Here is a 10,657-nt window from a genome sequence, read left to right as displayed (position 1 = left end):
TTTAATTTCATGGCTGCAGTCACCATCTGCAGTGATTTTGGAGCCCAAAAAAAAAAAAGTCTGACACTGTTTCCACTGTTTCCCCATCTATGTCTCATGAAGTGATGGGACCGGATGCCATGACCTTCATTTTCTGAATGTTCTACTTAGAGTTAAAAAGAATCTCAATTCTTACTTCATGTCATACACGAAATTTAACTCTAAATAGATCGTAAATTTAAATACAAGATTTAAAACAATGAAAACACTGAAGGAAATTATAAAGAAAATCTCCATCACTGCAGCATGGTCAAATATTTCAATAAACAGAGAAGGCACAACTATTTAAAAATGATAAATTGGTCTCTGGTGGCTCCGGCTTCCCTGATGGCTCAGACAGTGAAGAATCTGCCTGCAGTGCAGGAGACCTGGATTTGATCCCTGGGTTGGGAAGATCCCCTGCAGAAGGGACTGGCACACACTCAAGTATTCTTACCTGGAGAATCCGGTGGAATGAGGAGCCTGGATAGCTACAGTCCACAGAGTCGCAAACAGTTGGACATGACTGAGGGACTAACACTTTCTTTCTCTGGTGATTCAGTGGTAAGAAAACCACCTGCAATGCAGGAGACTCGGGTTCAATCCCTTGGTCGGGAAGATCCCCTAGAGAAAGAAATGGCAACCCACTCCAGTATTCTTGCCTGGGAAATCCCAAGGACAGAGGAGCCCCATGGGCTACAGTTCTTGGGGTTGCAAAAGAGTCGGACATGACAGTAAATAAACAACAACAGTTCCTACATCATTTCTTAAAAATCTCTCATTTTCTAAATAGTTACTTGGTACCTTTTCTGAAAACCAATTGGTCATGTATATGTGCATCTATTTTAGGAGTCTTGATTTCATTTCATTGGTCTAGAATATCTGTTCCTTCACTGATTATATATTGAGTCCTGAAAACAGTAGTGTAAGTCCTTCAACTTTGTACTTTTTTTTCCAAATTGCTTTGACTTTTCCCTATTATTTGAACCAGCATTTAAATTTAAAAATTAACTTGTTAATTTCTACAACTAATCTGCTATAATTTTGATTGGAATTGTATTAAGTTTATAGATCACTTTGGGAAGAATCTACATCTCAACAATATTGAGTCTTTCAATCTATGAACATGGTATGAGTCTACATATACCTAGGTCTTGTTGAATTTCTCTTGGCAATATTTTGTAAATTTTACTGTGCATCCTTTCTGCTAAATTTATGCTTATTTCAGATTTTTTGATATTAAGGTTAAGTGATATTTTTGTTTTAACTTCTTGTTTATTGCTTAGTATATACAAATAAAATTAATTTTAATTTATTTTTAAATTAATTTGTATTTGTCACTTTACTAAACTCACTAAATTTGTCAAATGCTTTTCCCACATTAGGGTGGCCAAATTCATGTTCATTTTTACAGTGTATTGCACAGCTGGCGGATCCCAGATTTCTTATTGACTTTCATTAATGTTTTTCCTGTGTTTTATTTTTTAAAATAACCCTCCCTGAGGTCCTGATCTATCTCTCCTTATTCCTTATTCCCCTTCAGACTGAGTCACAGCAGAAGCCCAACTCTAAGGGGGAGAGCAGAGGATTTGAGGTAAGACTGGGCTATATTCCAGGTTGTTTCTGCCTAATAGGTCTGTTTAGGATATTATTACCTCTATCTTTTCTTCCTCTCCCTGTGAAATGGGAATAAAGTCTGCTACACTTAAGAATATTGCAAACTGAATGGGGCAATTCCCCCTGAGAGTTACATATATGAGATACTTGTAACATAGTGGAATCATCACTGATCTCAGAAAAGTTTTCTTAAGGAAAACATAAAATGAAGAAACAGAGCAAAAGAGCAAATATAATAAAAATTTTGGAAACATTTGCTCTGGAAAAGTCTCTACCTTGTTAATTCTAGCTTTCCTGCTCCTACCTACTTGCAGCCCTTTCACACCTGTAGATGTATGGAAATAAATGTTAGCATGAGGAGTATCTGCTATCTAGGTAGCAAAAAGAGAAAAGTCATAATACATCCCCCAAGCTAATAAATAAACAAAACACTGATTGCTTATATGATTGATGATCGATTTTATGTACAAGCTACTTCAAGAATCCAAGAAGAAAATAGAGAAACTTAACTAGAAAATCAAATTTTTGACTTACTTTTCTTGGAAATCTCTGGTATTGGATTTCTTCACCTGCTGGACCCCATTGACATTTTGCCAGTATACAGTAAAGTATGATAAAAATTACTGAATATTTATACATTTTGTTTCATTTTCTTTTGTCTTATTTTTTGTTTAAACCCAAAAGCCTACAAATATGCTAAATACACAATGATACAATCTTGAACAACTACACGATGCCTACTGGCTATTCTTGGGACACCTTTGTTCATGCCAAGAGCTGTCATTGTGTGGATGTAGATGAATTATTTTCTGGGAGTAAGAAGTGGAGAAAAAGCAAAGGACATCTCATTCGTTGCTTTAACCTTGGGGGAAAGAGAATAAATCTGGTTTTGGCATCTCTCTGAGGAAAAGAATATCTTGACATGTACATAGAGCTCTTGGAGAAAGCCTAGTATCCATTGGCAGAAAGGGTGATATTCTGAATACATCTGAATAATCGGCATAGCATTGAAATGCCTGACTATGGCAGAGCGCTCACCAGGATATAAATCATGCTGCTTACCAAGTGCGACACCTCACATGTGACTATGACTCCAGCTCACGTAATGAAATGGTTTTTTATGAACTTTGTGCAGATAAATTAAAGCAGCATTGCTAAGAATTACATTCATAATCCAATTTTGAGAGCAGAGTTGAATGGACAGAACTCCATCAGTAATGAAAACAAACAAAAAGGAAAATGAAGCATTTCTATTAGGATGCTTGCAGGCAGGTTTATAAATTGAGTGCCTGATGAATCTCCGCCTGCTCCTCCTTAAAGTTGAATTTCGGCATCCATCCTAACTTCTAATATTTGTTCTTAATCTGTCCTGAAGCCTCAAGGCACAAAACCCTCTTGGGGGCAATGATTGTAAGGACTCTGTCTACCCAGAGGAGAAATCATGTTGCCAGAATCACTTCCCATTTCCTAGTGGATCATATTTTGTTAAAATATTCCTAACATTGAAATTAGGATTCCTGTGATATCTCCCCCCAGATTTTTTTTCTTCAAATAATGTAGGACAAAAATGAAGCAAGAGGCATTTTACTTTTCTCCTACTTATGTTATCTAGAGGATAATTTTCTTTTCTTTCCTTTTCTTTTCTTCTTTTGGTCATACTGCACAGCATGCTGGATCTTAGTTCCCTGATCAGGCATTGAACATGTACCCCTGAAGTGGAAGCCCAAAGTCTTCACCACTGGGCCTCCAAGGAATCCCGATATTTTATTTTTTAATGGAATATAGTTGGTTTACAGTATGTGTTAGTTTCTGCTGTACAGCATACTTAATCCCTTATGCATGCATGCATGCTAAGTCGCTTCAGTCCTGTCTGACTCTGTGATCCTATGGACAGCAGCCCACCAGGCTCCTCTATCCATGGGATTTTCTAGGCAAGAATACTGGAGTGAGTTGCCATTTCCTTCTCCCTAATCACTTATATGTAGAATCTAAAAAAAAAAAGGTACATACAGAAACAGCCACAGATGTAGAAAACAAACGTACTGTTATCAGGGGAGAAAGCTGAGGGAGATAAATTAGGAGATAGAGGATAATTTTCTATGCTTCTCTCCAGTGGTCTTGGCTCAGAACCTAAGAAAGAGTGTCCCTCTCTTCCTAGGAGTCTGTGATGGCCATCACAGCCTGAGCCTGTGTAAAAATTCTCCCAGTTACCTGCCTGGCTGGTTCAGCTTTCTTCTGATTGAAACATATTTTTTTTTTTTTTTCATGATGTTAGTCCAGGGTCAAATTCCTAGCTTCCCTGGTGTAAATAAATCGGCTATGTGTAACTTGTCTACAACAGAAGGCACATCACCGTATATAGAGTGTAAGAGAGATTTCCCTTTGATGAAAAAAAAAAAAGTTAAATGTTTACAAGAAATTTTGCAGGTCTGGATACCATTGGCTTTAAACAATTAATAAAAGTGACACTAGGACACAATAAATTTTAGTTTTCAAAGAAACAATTTGACTTTCTACATTGCTTCTGCCTCACTGGTGTTTGAGATGAAAGGGACAGTAATTGAAATGAAACTCATCAGCATTAAAGAAGGCCTCATGGGGAGAAACAGAGGGGGGTGGTGGTTAAGAAGGCTGTGGAATCCTGCAGCACAGGCAGGGGCTCAGGGATCTGAGGGAGGCAGCCATGGGGACACATATCTACTTATGATCCCGATCCCTGGTCTGGTAAAAGTATTTTAAGTTAAAAAAAAAATTGACAGAATACGCACATGGTGGATAAAATACTTTTTTGCATCTCCTCTTCCTTTGTTCCAGTTTCATTACTTAAAAAACACACACACACACACATCTTTTTTTTTTAAGCTTTTTGTTTTGTATTGGTGTATAGTTGATTAACAATGCTGTGTTAGTCTCAGGTATACAGCAAAGTGATTCCGTGATGCATATACATGTATCTTTTCTCTTTCAAACTCTTTTCCCATTTAGGTTGTTACTTAATATTGAAAAACCCTCATGCTTTAACTAAAGAGGTTTCCATAAACTGACTCTGGAAACCAATGGAAGAATAGATCTGTTACGCAAATAAGGATAATGAATATGTAACCTAAGTGGCCCAAAGTTTTCCCACCAATTCGGGGATTACCTTTCTTTTGAAATCTAAACAGTTCTACTGGCTAACACTTGCTGAGTGCTTGCTGTACGTCATGTGCTAATTTTCTGTCAGTTAGTCTTTACTGGGACCATGTTTTATTTTACCTCCCCTATTCCCTCACCCCTAAAGAGTTGAAATAATCTTCTCAAAACAAATCTAACTGTTCTTCTCTCAATCACTCCTGGTTACTCAGAAAAATATCCCAAAGTTTTGATCTGCCCTACCGGTACTGCAGTCTTCCCAGGAGGCTCAATGGTTAAGAATCAGCCTGCAAAGCAAGAGAAATGAAAAGTGAAAGGCACTCAGTTGTGTCTGACTCTTTGCAACCCCATGAATCACAGCACACCAGGCCTCCCTGTCCATCACCAACTCCTGGAGTTCACTCAGACTCACGTCTATGGAGTCAGTGATGCCATCCAGCCATCTCATCCCCTGTTGTCCCCTTCTCCTCTTGCCCCCAATCCCTCCCAGCATCAGAGTCTTTTCCAATGAGTCAACTCTTCGCATGAGGTGGCCAAAGTACTGGAGTTTCAGCTTTAGCATCATTCCTTCCAAAGAAATCCCAGGGCTGATGTCCTTCAGAATGGACTGGTTGGATCTCCTTGCAGTCCAAGGGACTCTCAAGAGTCTTCTCCAACACCACAGTTCAAAAGCATCAATTCTTCGGTGCTCAGCTTTCTTCACAGTCCAACTCTGACTGTATAGTCCATGGAATTTTCCATGCTAGAATACTGGAGTAGGTAGCCTTTCTCTTCTCCAGGGGATCTTCCCAACCCAGGGGATCTTCTCAACCCAGGGATCGGACCCAGGTCTCCTGCACTGTAGGCAGATTCTTTACTGACTGAACCACAAGGGAAGCCCAAGAATACTGGAGTGGATAGCCTATCCCTTCTCTAGCGGATCTTCCTGACCCAGGAATCGAACTGGAGTCTCCTGCATTGCAAGTGGATTCTTTACCAATTGAGCAATGCAAAAGACATGGGTTCAACCCCTGGGTTGGGATACCCAGTCCAGTACTCATGCCTGCGAAATCCCATGGACAGAGGAAACTGGCAGGCTACATACAGTCCATGGGGTTGCAGAGTTGGGCATGACTCAGTGACTAAACAACAATGAGTGCTGCCGGGCTCCAGACACTCTACCTTGCAAGCACCGTGGTCTCCATCTTTGGGGGATTTCAGGCTGTTGCCCTTTTGATTAATTTGATGCACAGGCCACCTCCTGCCTCAGGGGCATTGCCCATGCTGAACCCTTTCCCTCTGCTTGTTGTAGTGAATGCCACGTATTTCTCAGATCTCAGCTGAAGTGTCATGTCCCCAGAAGAATATCCTGACTCCCCAAGTTAAATCAGGTCCCATACACACCCTCACCACATCTGTATTTCTCTTTTGTTGTCCTTGTCAGAGTTGTAGTTGTGCATTTTGAGGGTGATCCTTTGTTTCCTTCCACTAGACTGGATGTACCATGAGGGCAGGGCCATCTTTAATTTGTTTACTGGCTTTCCTCCCAGCATCAAGCACAATGCCTGGTGCAAAAAAAAGGCATTCAGTACATATATGGAATGAATGGATGGATGGATGCTGAATAGAAAGACCAACCTGACTCGCCTCGACTTGGGACTTGTGTTAGCCTGGGATCCAGCATTCCCATAAGAAGCAGCACTTGCCACATCAACTCATTTGCTCTCAAGAGGCTACATTGTTGTTTTCAAGAATTCTAGACCCACTAATTTAAGCTCCGTTTTCCACTGTTGAAAGTGACTGCATGAATGCACCAGTTAGCAGTGACAGGGCTGCTGTTGCTGCTGCTAAGTCACTTCAGTCGTGTCGGACTCTGTGCGACCCCATAGATGGCAGCCCACCAGGCTCCCCCGTCCCTGGGATTCTCCAGGCAAGAATACTGGAGTGGGTTGCCATTTCCTTCTCCAATGCAGGAAAGTGAAAAGTGAAAGTGAAGTCGCTCAGTCGTGTCCGACTCTTAGCCATCCCATGGACTGGAGCCTACCAGTGAGAGGGCTGGGATTATTTAAAACCTGTGTTCAATAGGCTACATTTTACTTAAGGCTTCTAGTCCCAGCATCCTTTCTCTCTCCAAAGTATTTCATAGTCCTTCCACTTCAACAATCTGTTTTCATCATAATTATATCCCTCCTACATTTTTATGAAAAAATTCCTTCCTTCGAAGCTCATAGAAAGTGAAAGTGAAGTCGCTTAGTCCTGTCCAACTCTTTGTGACCCCATGGACTGTAGCCTACCAGGCTTCTCTGTCCATGGGATTTTCCAGGCAAGGGTACTGGAGTGGGTTGCCATTTCCTTCTCCAAGCTCATAGTTGACTTCAATTATTTTTTTTTTCCTCCTTGTTACTGCATTACTTTCTTTGAAGATGTAGGTACCTGGCTCGTCGTTTTCCTCTCTGACTCAATTTCTTCTGCTATCTGGGGGATTTCAATGTCCTTGGACTAATTCTTGCCAAGCTCTGTTCTAATAGCTCCCTCACCCACCGCAACAATGGGCAGTCCTAGATCCCCTCTACCTCAAACCAGCTTCCACCTGCATCCTCACCTACATCTCCTTCCATCTCACACTCGCTCCTAATGCAACCAGTCTTCAACCGTACCAACTTCCTGCTTCATATTTCCTCAGTTTCTATTTGTCAGCACCCTGTACTCTCTCTCCAGACTCTCATGTCTCCAGAAACTCGGCTCTGAAAATCCCCAACTTTGCATTAAGCCCAACATACACCAACTCTCTTCCTGTACCTGAGCTTTAATGAAGCTCAACTCACCTGTTCAAGTGACTGCCCTGGTGCCTTGGTGGTCTGCAGTGGCAGTTGAGCCCACAGTTCTGTTTAGAATGTCTGTCTCCTGTCCTTGACAGCACCCTGTGACAGAAAGTTTCTCTCTCTTCCTCCCCAACTCTCACCAACACTCCACAAAGATGCTGTGGTCTCCAACTCTATCAAGGAAATGACAGAGAGGTAATGGGAAGGACTTCGGCATTCACTGTCCTTCCATTTTCAAGTCTGTGTGTAACCACATCCATTCCCTTGCCTGCCTAAATCCCACAGACTGATGTCCTCTCTGCTGCCTAAGGACAACCTCCTTCACCCCTCCTTTTAATCAGACCTCCTTCCATTCTCCCTTCTTCTTCCTCTTGGCCTTTGGCCACACTGAGTGACTTCTTCAGCCTGCCTCTGCCTCTTCAGTGAACCTAGCAAGCAGGCCACCAGCCTGGAGGGAACTCACGTCCAGCACCACTCCAGAATTCCTCCACCTGCAGCTCCAGCATCACTGTATCTGGTTCTTCATGATGCTCTCTTAGGCTGTTGACCCCTTTCAGATATTTTGCTTTTGTACTCATCTTGTATTGCTTCAAGACACTACTTCTAGAATCCATGCTTTAGTTCTAAGTATGGAAACCTCAGGTGCTAGGGATCTGTCTAAAGTATAGAAATCTGGGAACTGACCTTGCAGGTACAGGCCTTTGAGCCTCCCCTCTCCCCAGTTAAGAAAGAATGGAAGATTCTTGCACTTGCATTTTGAAAACGCTCTCCTTTCTTTGGACTCTGTCTTGTGTCTTCATTCAGATCCACGGACACAGAAAGCAAACTTACGGTTACCAAAGGGGAAAGTGGTGGGGGGAGGGATAAACCAGGAGTTTGGAATCAATATATACACACTACTGTATACAAAATAGAAAATCAATAAGGACCTACTGTCTAGCACAGGAAACTGTAGTCAATATTCTGTAATCACCTAAATGGGAAAATAATCTGAAAAAAGTATGTGTGTATATATATATATAATTGAATCACTTTGCTGTATACCTGAAACTATCACACTATTGTAAACCAAATATGCTCCAATATAAAATAATATTTTAAAAAAACAACAAAAAATGCTCTCTTCCCTTTAAATCCTGTTTTCTCTCTTCATTCTAACTTTTAGAATAGAGTCTACGTTGGTGATCTACTCAGACATCTAATTAATTCATCATGGGGTGAGCTCATTCAATGTGAATGCAACACAGTTTGCTTACTGGCAGGGAAAGGGGGCAGGAAAAATAAAAATATGCGTAAAGAAGGAAACATAAAAAATCCAAAATTAGACACCAGATACGGGTACTATTGTTTATTACTCTTATTTTCTGTGTATATAAGGTAAAATTAAAAACCGAGAAATTTCAGAACATAAACACGTGCCCTTTATGCTTTGTCAAAAAAACAAAAAGAAAGATAAAAGAAATATGTCCTTAAGTCTATCTCTTGGAGAAATACAAGCTTGGCAAATAAGGAAAATGGCGTGCTTTGCTTGAAGGAGCCTTGGAGACAAAGAGTTCTCATCTGGTGAGCTGGACACCCTGGTTTATTATGTAACCTCCAAATGCCACAGTTTCTAATCTGTATTGAAAGAGTCCCAGGCTATGTCAGCTCCAAGACCTGAATTCTGAATGACCTGTGTTCCTCTTGGTGGGTGCAGGAGCAGAAGCTTAGAAAGCACTTGCCTGCAACTTTTAATTTTAATTGCTTAACTTTTAATTCCATCTGCATTTTAGATTTATATATAATAAAATTTTGAGGCCTCCTCAAAGGTCAGATAAATTCAATGAATGAGAAAAATTTTTTAGAAAACTAGTTTGTCTGAAAAGTCAATTCATAATCCAATATTTCACCAAAGTGCCCTGGCAGCAAAATTGGATTGTGAGTGTGAGACCACTCTGACCCACTGGGAGAACAGACAGTCTGCAGGGCTCTCTGATTCTGCAGTTAGCACCGTCTTTTCAAACAAGTAGTTAAGACCTTCTGATGGTGAAACAGGAGGGGAGAGGGCAGGGCACTATCTTTAAAAGAATGGCACAGCCAGAGCACACGACATAAACTGATTAGAACCAGCTAGGTCCAGGATGCTGGACGAGTAGACTTTCAGCAGACCTTGAGCATCCTTAAACATGTGATAAGTTAGCATCTAAGTGACATGCCCACCAGCACCCACCAGCACAGTTTTGAGGCCAACCATAAAAGGTCAAAAACTGGGTGGTGGCCCAGTTCCTGGAAATCCCTGCCCTTTCCCCCAGTACTTGGAATAATCCTCCCACTCATTATTCCATGAAATTACCCAGCCCATAAAAACTAACCACCTCATATTGCAAAGCTCTCTTTCACCTTCTGAGGTGGCCCACACTCTGTCTGTGGAGTGTCACATGAGTGCATACGTGCTCAGTTGTGGCTGACTCTTTGTGCTTCTCTCTAAATAAATCCACTTTCTAACCTATCACTTTGTCTCTGAGTTCTTTCTTGAAGAAGCAAGAGCCTTAAATTCACCATGAACAATCGTATCCTCTTTTCTCTATGCATCTAAAATTTCACATAGACTCTTCTATTGTTCTAAAAGGGGTGAAGGGAAGTCTGGAAGCAGAGATGACGACATGGCAGTGTGGGGTGAGAGGCAGAGTGGACGAGGCACAGTCCAGAAGCGATCTTAAGCCCAGGTCTCCAGGTGTCTCCAGGTGGCTCTGGCGTCCTCTTCCCAGACCTTCCATCTCACAGGAGAGATCAGCACCATCTGCAGCCTCTTCCTTAGCAATCCTGGTCCCTGACTTTAGGAATACTCTGAGTTGTTTTTTAAAACAAGTTTTAGGGGATTGGGAAGTTAATGTTTCTGTTTGGTTTAGTTTCTTAATTTCTCAAATATGGTTCTAGAGGACTGGTTCCCAGACATTTGTGAATTATTATTATTTTTTTAAATAAATTGAGAACATAGTTTTCTCTAGTGCCATGCAACAATTTTTAAAAACCCCACAAAACTATTAAGATTATCATCATCTCCTTTAAAATAAGACATTATAACACAAAGCGCATAAAGTGGAGAGAGG

Source organism: Bos grunniens, chromosome 4 (assembly GCF_055505025.1).
Source record: "Bos grunniens cultivar Pamir isolate PY7600 chromosome 4, Bosgru_T2T1.0, whole genome shotgun sequence".
Classification (NCBI taxonomy): domain Eukaryota; kingdom Metazoa; phylum Chordata; class Mammalia; order Artiodactyla; family Bovidae; genus Bos; species Bos grunniens.
This window is presented reverse-complemented; position numbering follows the sequence as displayed.